We start from the raw sequence: 12,094 nt of genomic DNA, 5'->3' as shown, positions 1-12,094 counted from the left end.
CCCTGTCCTGAGCTCCAGCTCTGCTACTGGCAGAGCCCAGCCAGGGGATGCTCCTGCTGGCTCAGGATAGCTGTCTGTCCACCTCTTCCAAGGTTTGCCTGCGTTGACAACTTGATCCCATGCTAATCCTAATCTTCTTTTGAATGGAACCTTCCTTTTGTTCATGGAGAACTCATACTGGGGGATATCAATGGGGGTATCACTTCATCCAGACCCCTCACAATGAGAGCAGCTGATGCTGTGCTCCTTTCCCAGCTTCCCTGGGGTCTCCGTGGTAAAATCTTGTGAAGGACATTAATTCATCATTGGTAAGAGAGACCCAAGAGGTCTGCAAGTTTGTCCTGGATAATGTTCCTCATTATTAACAGCAGACTCAAGCAGGTATCGGTGATTCAAGTGTAGTTACAAGGGTAAACTGCTTAATTTACAACCAGGAATTTATCTGGGAAAGACGGAAAATAATTTCATGCCTCTTTGTTTTTCTATGATCCCATTACATCAGTGGATGACACTTCCTTTATAACAGTCAAATATGAAATAGGAACTGAGGATCAGAGAAGGGATTGCTTTGAACTCCTGTTCAGGGAAGGATGGAGGATCTGGCCCAAGCTTAGTTTCAGTGTTAAATATCTTCTTCCTTTCCCCAGAAATCTGATGATCTACAGGTTATAGTCACTGCACCTGACAAGCCTGTAGTGCCCAAGCAAAATAAGGGCCTCTCAAGCACCTCCTCAGTCCTGTATCACTGGAAGTGAGGGCTCCAGACGCATCCAGGGGGTCCACCTCCACCGTGGGAGAGATGTGCGTGGGTGAGTGGGCAGGATCTGAGCAGCACAGAAGACAAGGGAAAGGCACTTCAGTAGCCTGAGGACTACCCACCTGCTAAAGCATGAAAGGCACGCTGCAGAGTGGAGGTGTGAGAGCTTTTCACAGGAGAGGTTGTCAAGATCTTTTCATAGGCAGCAGTCAGCACAGAGAGGGTTTGGGCGGGTTTTTCCTCCTGCTCAGTTATACAAATAGTTCTCTACAAACAGTTGAGAGGAAGAGTCAGTTCCATGAGCAGCAAAATGACTGAAGCCTCCTCTGGTTTGAATTTGTCGGAAACTAACAAAAGGTGAATGTGCACCAGGAGCCAGTCCCTCCCTGTGGACCCTCTGTGGGGAGAGCTGCTTCACATAACTTCCCATAAGGCCTGGAGAAGCCACGAGATGGGGCAGAAATCAGGCAAAGAGTTCAGGTCTGCCCAAGGAATGACCAAGTGGTTTCATATGGGCACAAGACTTCTTTTTGTTTTCAGAATTCATAGAATCAGATGTTGCCCAAGCACCGTAGCTTAAGGGACGATCTCTCCTTGATGGTGGCTGACATATTTTATATTAATACAGCACCATTGGTGCAGCGATCAGCAGCACGCAAGTATCTATTCTAAGAGATAAAAAAATCCACCAGGGGTTTCACACTTCAGTTATCTTTGTAAGATGAACAATGCCACAACCTTAAAATACTTCACGAGCACTTTTTCCACTGCACCCAGATAGGCATCTCCTCAACAGTGTGCCAGGGTCAGCTAAGCCCTGTTTTGTTCCACAATGCCTTGTGCACTTATTCACCGCTTTTCTTGTGGCTCTCCTGTTTTTATTCATTTATTTCTGCTGCCCTCACAGTCCCAAGGGCAAGCCTCAGCACCTGTGGACCTCTGAGCACTGCTCTGAGGTGGCCCTTTGTGTGAGCAACAACACCGCAGACACTTCAATCTGTAGGTGTAAGGGAAAAAGAAAAATCATTAAAATATAGAATCCTAACTGTCACCCATCCTCAAACCCATCCACACAGGCATTGGAGACAACTAAGAACAATCCAACTGTCCTTCCCAATTTCAGTGAAACGGTTTTAGTCTTCAGTGTGGGCACTGTTAAGACACAGTACCAGCTTCTTCTCAGTGCAAAGCTAAACTCCACTATGAATCACTGTTTCCTGATTTATCAGCAGCTGTATGCAGAGATTAAAAAGAGAAGGTCACACAACTAACCTTTGACATGCTGCATCCCCAGTATGATTTTACCTAGGCCACTTTCTGGAGTGAGCAAAGAATCACTGAATGGTTTGGGTTGGAAGGGACATGAGAGACCATTGAGTTCCACCCTTCTGCCATGGGCAGGGACAACTTTCACCAGGTTGTTTAAAGCCCCATCCAACCTGGCCTTGAATGCTTTCAGGGATGGGGCATCCACAACTTCTCAAACATCCTCACTGAAAACAAAGACAGAAGGGAGCAGCCACGGCTATTGCTCTTCCCATGCTTTGGTCAAGGCAGTGGGTCAGGCACCCTAACCCTAATCTCACCCTAATCCTAAAATAGTTTCCAAACCAAAGTCTGATGCTGACTTACAGCTCCATTACTCAATGTCACATCAAGGGGTGGGACAACCATGCTGGGAGAGTCCCACAGAACCCAACAATCATCACCAAGAGTTTATCTATGACCTGGGACATAGACAAGAGCTCCTTGTCTTCTGCTCAGCACCATTTACTGTGAGCTCCCCCCAGGACGCTACAACTTAAATTATACAGATGTTTTCCACTCCAGCAGAGGAAGATTTAGAGCAGCAAACCACCTGGATATATTTTGGAATATGTATTTTACTGCAGCACACAAAGAGAGGACAACCCTTCGTTTCAAACCTGCCTGTGGAGCTATCTAGGCAGCTAAGGTTTTTGTTGAGGTTTTTCTGTGAAATTTCAGCAGAACTGAGACATGTTGTCACAATACTGCAAAGGGCCTGTGAGCGCTGAGCATTCCCATCAGGCCCACAGGACAGGAACAACTGTGCCTTCTTTCTGGTGGGAGTCCAGCACCAAAGTCCAACACCACAACAAAATAGAGGGATCCGATAGCCCCACTGGCAAGGTGCTGTGCAAGCGTCCAGATGAAAACACCAACCCCTGCCTATGATGTTTTGAGCTGTTTTTCAGACAAAACTAGTGACTTTTCTGCAAAATACTTTTATCACCCCTCACCTAGTACCTTCAGTCCTCTGTTGTTCCCTGCAGACCATGTTTTACCTGATTGACCTACAGACCGAGATCATTTAATCTGCCCCTGAAGCAAAACCTTGGCCAAGGCAGGCAATGAGCTGCTTCTGAGCAGAGGAGTTTGGAAAACCCAATGACGAAGATAAAACCTTGCAGCTGTTTCACTACCTGCAACTAATTTCAGAAGTTGCTCCAAAGTGAACAATAGGTCAGATAGGAACTTGTCAGGTTTTTAACTCATTTATGGGGGGTACGTCTTCCTGGTTATCTGTGAAGAACATGGGAAGGACTGATATTCCCTAAAAAAAACCCCAGAAACTAAAGTCAGTGAGGAAACCCTCACAGGCACATAGCAGCATGATGGGTCTGTAGGCAGGTGGCTTTGTTACAATCCCTGCTGGCATTCTTTTTTCTCATCAGTCTGAGTGCAACAGGCACCTCAATTTCCATAGGAAAGAGAGGAGCTGGCATCACAAACCAGACAAAACCACAGCTGGTCCTGTTTTCCCTGCAGAGGTGCCTTGCCAGTATCACAGTTTCCCAGCTGGAGGTGACCTGGATTATGATGACCACAGCTCAATCAACTTTATTTTTTTCCCCAAAATCTTATGTTCAGTTCTTGTGGTGGAGGAGCACTGTCCCAGCTGTAGCAGGCAGACCTGTCCCTCCAGGATGGGGAATGGGACATTGAAGTTGAAGGCAGGAGCCGCTACTCCTGAGCCCTGCCAACCTTTCAATCCAGGCTGCATAGGCGGGATCCTAAAGAAGACAGGAACGTAATCCTGGGCTCTATCAACTAATACACCTAAGCCATAGGAATTAACTATAATTTACAAGTCTTTAAAGAAACCCACGAGAGAACAAGCCTTTCAAAAGCACCTGAGGCTGTTCTGAACAAAGTTTCATCAACTTTCAGCAGCACTTCTGCTGGTACGTGCTGCAGGAGTCTCTAAAAATTCCACCCTGAGATGTAATGCAGCAAGGGTCAGACAGGAGCTGCCTTCTGCTCGTGATGGCCTAAAGCACAGCAGCCGAATGCTGCAGGACTTCATGCAAAGGCTTTCCTTGAATTCTGACACAACTCACAGCATGACCTCCATCTGACAAGCTCTTCAAGGAAGCACTGGTGTGAACAAAGACTAAGCCTCAAAAAGAAACTCATCCACCAGCAAGTTCCAAAACGTGCTGATTTGGCATTAGTTCAGTACAGAAGTGATCATAATTCAACTAAGGGTCTCAAAGAACTGTCTTCCTGGTGGGCGGGGCTGGCACTTTACAGAGGCTGCTCTTCAGCAGCTGGGCAGCGGTGAGGCACCAACCCAACCTGCTTTCAGACTTTGCTGCTGCCTTTCCACTAGAAATTTTGAATTTTGAATCCCAGAGTGCAAGTCTGGAGTAATTTTGGTGCAATCAAAGTGGGAAGGAATGAGTACTACTGCGCTTGTTTCGGATACAGTGGAGGTCTGCATCTTCAAAGTGATCCTCGGCCACAGTGATCCCCTGACATAAGACAGAATATTTGCACTAACATACTTCTTGCAAAAAAAAAAAAAAAAAAGAAATGTTCCTTGTGTACCTGATATCTGTAGATATCTGCAATGGGTTAAGTGCAGGCTTCAACAGAGCACCTGGGAGATTCCACTGCTTTGCAGCAATGACATACTGAAAGAAAAATGGAAAAAGTGATTGCAGGACTCTCCTCTGTAGCCTTTTCACTCCCACCCCTGCTCTGCTGTTGCTAAAATCCTACTTTGGCTCTGGCTGGGGACAACACTCCTCCCTGTCTATCAGCTCCACCCTCCCTGCCCTTCCAGCAAGGAGACCATTGAGTGCTCCAGCTGGGCAGCCAGACAAGGGGCTTCCCAGCAGCAGGCACATGCAGCCATCACTGTGCATCACAAGATGTCGTTGCTGTGCTGCTTTTGTCCCTTCTGCCTACTGCTTCCCTCACAGGGAAACGCACTGCCTTTCCCACCCAAACCCCAACTCGTGCGCTCCAGGCATTCCCTCGGGAGCACCCCACACCTCGACCGACACTTTGGGGCAGGTTTCCCACAGTACCCGCTTGTCTCTTGCTAAAACACCAGTCTGAGGGAGAGGTACCAACACTTTGCTCCTGCCACTCATCCCAGTGTGTGAGCAGGTGTACATGGGGCCTCCCATGCCATGGCCACAGTGTGGACATGCAGGACTTGCAGCAGCACCTTGAGACACAAGCTGGGCTGTGTGAGGACCTTAAGAGCAGGGCTGCCCCACACAAAGACTGCTTGGATGGGACTGCTGGGATGCTGTTTTATATGGAAATAAGGGTTTAGGAATGAAAAAGCACCTCTCTCATTGCTGTAGCTGGAAGCCCATGCTTGTGCAGCACCCATGGAGAAGGGAACATGAATGCTTCTCCCAACGCCACGCTGGGAATGGAGATTTTTAGAGCTGTGGCTAATTCTTCCCCTTTACCAGCCACCGAACTTCACCGAGCCAGGAGGAAAAGGAGAAGTGTCTGCAAAGCTCAGCAGCTGACCCAAGCCCACAGAAGAGAAAACAGGATTGCTACATGGGCTTCAGCCTGTATCTGCCACAAGACCTTTTGCATCCTACCTCTGGATAAAATGTCCAGTCTTTTTCCACACTGTAAATTTAAGACATGGAAGTTGTGTTTGGCAATTCCTAATTTAGTGTAAGGTCTTTGGAGATGTAGTGCTGTGGTGTAAATCAAGATGGGTTCAGGCACCCCCAGTAACCAGACACAGTTTTCCTGCTCGTTTGGCAGTGACCATCCTTTCAAAATCTACTAGACTCTTGGAGCATTTTGCACACTCCAGAACAAAAATTGCCCTGCTAACACCACTGCAGATCTGACAATATTTGGGATATCTATTGCTCAGACTGATGTAAAATCCATAACATTCAACTTCTTTGCAAGAAGCACCTGACCAATGGCATTATTTACTTTTAAAAGAACTTGTGCAGCAGCTACAGTAAAGCCCCAAAAGAATTTCCCCCAGAATGGATTTGTTACAGAAACTCCATTTCCTTGTGAGGTCAGGGAAGTTTTCCTGCATGGATCTAATCCACAGCCCTTCAACTCCAGCCCAAGGAGCTCGTGTTGGACTTGCACTAAATTCACACCAAGAGCTTTAAAGAGTTTTTTAAAAACTAACTGCTACTCCTAGGATGGGGTGTACAGAGCCTTCCCTGAAGGCTTTCATGGTGGACAAGCCCAAAGGGCCAATACAGGATTTGGTTTGTCTTTACATACTACCTTGAAAAATAAATTCAGCTATATTGGAGTTAGGCTAGTCCTTTGACTATATCAACTATTGTTTAGTGAACTCCCTTTCAAACTTTTAGTGGTGCCACAGATCACTTATTTGTAAATCTTGTTTACACCTGGTGAACTAAAGAGTGAAACTTTAGCACATTCACTTCTGAAAACCCAGAAATCCTTTACACAGCAGGAGGAAGATCCGTACCTTCCTCGTTCCTCTAAATCCCCACTCAAAGGAAATAAGCAGCAATTCATCATCCTTTTTAACAACCCACCAGAATCCCAGAGGCCCCTTTACATCCTTGGTCCAAACCCTTGGGCAAACGGCACGAAATAAAACAGCTCGTAATCCCAGCCATGGCCCAGCGTGACAAGAAAGCCAGAGTCCCTCGCAGGTTCAGTGCTGCACTGCTGGCAGCAGAACCATCTCTGAAAGCTTTTTTGGAAAGAAATGAGATTCCCTCACTTGCTTTGCCAGAAGCAAGAGGTTTGAGGCATCGAACAGCAGAAGCACCTCTGCAAAGCCACCTGAGTCTGCCCAATGACACTCAGAGGATCCTGTGGCTGTCCTCAAGGGGTTTTTTCATAAAAATCTCACATAGAAATATGAAATCACCCAGTGCATGTGTTACCACCTCCAGACCAGAGGAGACCGTGTAACAAATACTGCCAGTGCCTATTAAGGGGTTTCACTTTACTGGATCTGGCAAACATAAATAAGCATTTGAGAGTTGAACTAGCTCGCAGAGGTTTAGCCTTTGGATTACTTACTAATGAACTCCCCACAGTCCAGACATTTAATTTCATTAAATTGCCAAGATGGTTCCAGTTAAAGGCCTGGGTCAAGTGACACACTGCTGCTTTGCAGAGACCTCATCGGGAAAAAGCACATTCCTCTGTTTAAACAGATACCATTTTATAAATATCTGCATTGTGCAATTAACCTAAATTAACTGTTTTTCCCCAGTGTACCACTGGAAAACCCAGCAGGACTCACAAGCAAGGATCATGCTTTTGGCTTTTGGAATTTTCTGCTTCTGAGGCCAGAAGGTCCCCTCAGGGCCTGCTGACACAGCATTACGCTCCCAGCCTCAGTTAACTGCTCACATTTTGCTCTCCCTTTCCCAGATTCCCAGGGACCTCAGCTCACAGATGTAGGCTATTGTAACTGGGATTTCCACCAGGTTCAAGGAGGGATGCTTCACCCTACAGCTGATTGCAGTCCCCTTCCCCTGCTTTCAACAAGATTCTTTGATCTCTTCAGTCCATTAGTTCAGTCCTTGGTGAGAGGTCTCACGCTGGGGTAGGGAAGAAGGGAAGCCAGATGGGCTCCAGGGAAATACTGCCTGTCCTGTCCTGCTCAAGTAGCAGGACAGCAGGATCGGTTCCTGCATCCCACAACATCCAGTGGTTTACAGGCTAACCTGCAGCCCTCCAGCAGCAGAGGAAGGCTCCCAGTTCCACCCCACCCCTTCTGCCCACAGCTGGAGACATGCGAGCTGAAACCCACCCCTGGAGCACCCAGCTCCCTCCCTGGGCTGCTGGAGCCTCTCTCGCTGATCTCACAGGTTTTGGACTCGGCCCACAATAATCTGCGAGATCAGAAATCCTTTGGCAAGTGAGCAGGGCCGTGAGCCGAGAACAACCGAGGGAGTGAAATTTAATTTCCAGAATGGATGGCTGTCGGTGCCTCATTCTCCCGGCTGCATCCGCGTGGGACTGCAGAACGCTGCGCTCCAGGCGAGAGGCTGCCACAGCGCCGGGAGGCCCCAGTCGGGCACACAGCCCCCAATCCACTTACTCTTAATAGTGCTGATTTGTTTCTTCTCAACTCCAGCTTTAGGACTTTTCCTTCAAAAGGATTAATTTCTTCCTGACCTACTCTGTCGACCACCATTGAATGGCACTGCCATTCAGAGAGGTGAGGAGGTAACAATTTGGCACAGCCAGTTTGTCCCTCAAATTCCCCCTTGGCCAGCAGGGACCTTTGCACCACACTGCCTAGAAGGTGCAAGCTCATCGTGCTTGGATGCTATTTTCCACTGGCAGCTCTCACTGCAGCAGTGAGCATGACTCCTAGAGCCTGAATCCAGCAGGAATTGCCCTGATAAAAGGAGCATGGTTGTACTGATGTTGCCACTCTCACTCTCATAGGGTTGAGACACTGTGGGGTATCACTACACATGGATAATATACAGCAGAGAAGCATTTATCCCCACACAGTAAGGGAACTGCTAAAAGACATGATTTAATAAAAGAAAAAGTACAGGTGTGTTTCCCCAAGAGATTATTTTCACGCTGGGACCTGTAGATCTCATATCAGCCCCACCAGAGAGTCAAAGAGACAGCAAAACCTACAACAGCCAGACCTAACTACTGATCCATTGAGTTAGACACCCGAGTTCTCTTGTTTCATTGGATAGGATTTTCATTCAGAACCAGGACATCACTCTCAGAGAGCTCTTTGCTAATCATTCTCAGTGCAGTTATTCCTGTGCAGATTGCCCTGAATTGTGGAAATGCAGAGAAAATAAGGGGTGGTCAAGAACAGATCACAGTGAGATCCAGAGTGTCTTTCTCAAAGATATGCCCTAGTTCAGCCACAAGTTATTTGGCCCTGTGCAGGGATCACTGAGTAAGCCTTTATGCCCTTTATGCAGGGAGTGAAAGGACCTGGGCACGATGTTTCCTTCTGCCCTGACAAGGTAGAGTCTCTGTACCAGCATGAGGCTGCTGCCAGCAGTGGGAGAAGCCCTGTACATCCACTGTCAGGTGTCTCAGATGGAGATCTGTCCCTTTGAATTACAAATTTAGTGAAAAAGGGGAAATAAAATAAAATTTAAAAAAGAAAAATCACAGCTGTTGGAGATACCTCTTGAAAGTGAAAAATCAGTATCTGGCTTTAAAAAAACAAATAGAGGTGAGATAGAGAAGCTGCTGCTGTTGCATCCAGCTTCCAATCCCAGCTCCATTGTAGGGATACTCACTGCTGTGGGGAGTTGCCAGTGATTTCAGCAAAACTTCTTGAAAAGCATGGTTTTGGGCAAAGAGGACCAGACAAGTCCCAGCACAGGGAATAGCCTGGACTGATCATTCATTTAATATTTATCGTAAAAGGGTGTTTGGGATGAAAGTATTTTTCAATCACACTGAGGTGTGTGTCTGCATTGCCTTCTTATTTACACCTTTCAAATATTCATCAGTAAAGTGCAAGTATTTGATGTCTGAAGATGACCTTCCATATGCATGTCATGTTTGCATAAAAAAAAATTATGCAAAGCTCTTGTGCAAATTACACCAACGTTCCATATAATAAGTTTTGGTCAGCAAAACTTGGAAGGAGAACAGTAGGAAAAGAAGTTTGGAGACTGCAAACAATAATTATTTGGAGAAGCAGAGACTTCCATACAGAGACATAGTAAGGATCTCTTTCAGTGCAGTTAGAGATTAATAGCCTCAGAAGGATATAATAAATGATCAATACACTGGAACTTGGCTACTTGGACCAAAGGAAAAAATACCTACTGTGCTTTTCTTCTCCTTCTTTCTCTCCATTTTCTCCCTTCAAACAAGGCAGCGCTTTAAGGGGGTGCATCCTGCACTCTGTGCAGCATCCTGGGGTGCCTGTAGCCTAAGGATGAAGGGAAAAGCCTGTCTTTGCCACCTCAGATTAAAAGAGCTGTTTAACCAAGGACTAAAGAGATTTTCCTCTGACACATTCCTATACAGCAGGCAACTCTTGTCCAGAGCTACAAAAGGTCCCCCGTCTATGGTTCACAAATCTGGGGCTGGATTTACTTCATTAAAAATAGTTCATGGAATGTTAATGGCACTTAATTGTATTCATTGCACTAATTTTGCCAAGATTTTTTTTCTCCCTCGATTCCCAAAGATGGAACAAAGTGCTAATGTATTGCAGGCTGCCGAAACTTATAACCTGTGGTCATGATTTTAAACACATGTAGAGGTGCTAATTGCATTCAGTTTACACAACTGTAGATGGGAAGAACATTTTTCACACCTTATCAGTGCTGGGGAGGCGATAACTGCATTTAGAAGACACCACTGCTGTTTAAAAGGTAATTTCTTGCACTTCATCGGAGCTTAACACATGCTCAGCAATGCAGCCAGCCAAAAATACCGCACCATTGGAGTTAATGAGGTGCTTGCACGTTTTCTAACAAATGGGAATTGTAAAAAAATTTCCCCTTTTCTGTTTAATAAAGAGTAACAAATTCCTGCAGGTGCTACGTTGCTGGAGTTGGTGGCTGCCTACCTCAATGGAATTTCTGAGCATGGTGCCTGTGCTCTCTGCTGGATGGATGCCAACCCTGACCGTGTGAGCTGTGTGCCCCTGAACAGCAAAGTCCCCTCCCAGAGCAGAGCAGGCAGCACAGTTCCTCTCTGGCTTCACAGCCTGTGAGGGCAGAGACCCCGAGGCATCAGAAAGCACCTCGGGGCTTCTTTGAAAGCAGAGATTCAGCAAAACTACTTTGCTTACCTTGTGTAGTTCTCTGGATAATCCCTGAGGTCTGGGCCATCCAAGCAGTACATTTTGGCTAATGTTCTCCTGCAGCTCTCCTGCTTCCCTGCCACCACATCCATCAGGGTGCCAGGCAGCCAGCCTGGTGCTAAGACCAAGCAGAGCTCTGATGCTTTGCAGCCTGAGGAAGGGCAACCCAGTACCCTCTTGGCTTCACCTCAGTGTACCAAGAAAATGTGTGTGGTGTTCAGAATCACCTCTATGACAGTAGTCCACTATGGCCTACTCTATGGCAATAGCCCACTCCTCATCTCTTCTTCTGCTGCTTTACTAGCTCTTGTCCATCTCCAGGAAGTGTTGCCTGTGAAAGAACTGAAGCCTTTTGCCATGTAGCCAAAGATAGTTTTGCGATCAGATGTCACAATTTTGTGCAATTTCAGTGTATTTGACTACAATGTAAATGGTTCTCTTTCCCTCCTCCTGTGCTTCGAGGACTCTTTGACTCTTCCCTGAATCTGCCTGTGATCTTTGACAGAAAGTCCCCTTTACAAGGTGCAACATGCTAAGGATGTTAGTCTGTCCCAGGTACTTTGGACATGCAGCAGAAGTGAGACAGGGCTGGTCTGAGGCAAACATTCCTACTGAAAGGAGTTTCCCTTTTCTTTAAATAAAGAAATCTAGGATAAACCATTTTTCTGGGAATAAAACTGGCTGGTAGGGGACCATTACAAGGCTCCTCTGGCAAAGGCAAGCAACTAAATAGCTAAGTAACTTTAAGAGAAACTATTTCAAAGCAAAGAAAAAACCCCACTTTTCTAATCCCCAATATAACCACTCTGGATGCTTGTCTTGAATGACATGCTGGTATGATGTTAAAAAGAAGCAGAGATTCTTAACTAATAGAAGCATGAATATTCCTCCACATTACCTCCAAAATCCTTGAGCTAATAAAGCTAATCCAAAGACACAAAGGTAGATTTGCAAAGCAAATTTGCGCCGGTAATACCCACATGACACTCCTGGGGAGATGTGGGCAATCACCCCAAGCAGACACTGCAGCTCAACAGCATTGAACTGGGAGAACAATCACAGCCTCCAACTTATGCCTTGTTTTTTTTTATATATCTTTTTATTTATTATTAAAGTAAGACTTTCTGCAGAGTTGATCAGCATGTGATCTCTCATTGCTTTCTATTTTCTTTCTTTTTTTTCCCCCCCATTTTTAAAAGCTCTTTTCTTTGCAGAAAGAATCATAGCTTTTTGTTAATGAACATCACTGTTTGCACATTAAATACTGGCTGCCCAACAGG

At 46.1% G+C, this 12,094-nt stretch overlaps 1 long non-coding RNA gene across 1 annotated transcript; it reads right to left on the bottom strand.

The window, feature by feature from the left end:
- Positions 1-1,654: 1,654 nt before the first annotated feature.
- LOC108508958 lies at positions 1,655-9,993 on the bottom strand. Its single transcript, XR_001878553.1, has 3 exons — positions 9,827-9,993; positions 4,610-4,695; positions 1,655-1,754 (listed from the first exon to the last, which is right to left on the bottom strand). It is a non-coding gene; the product is annotated as an uncharacterized LOC108508958 (long non-coding RNA).
- Between the last annotated feature and the right edge of the window lie 2,101 nt (positions 9,994-12,094).

This window comes from Lepidothrix coronata, unplaced genomic scaffold, assembly GCF_001604755.1.
Source record: "Lepidothrix coronata isolate B3197 unplaced genomic scaffold, Lepidothrix_coronata-1.0 Scaffold326, whole genome shotgun sequence".
Lineage (NCBI taxonomy): Eukaryota > Metazoa > Chordata > Aves > Passeriformes > Pipridae > Lepidothrix > Lepidothrix coronata.
The sequence above is the reverse complement of the archived record's forward strand: the minus strand, read 5'-3'. Positions and strand labels throughout refer to the sequence as shown.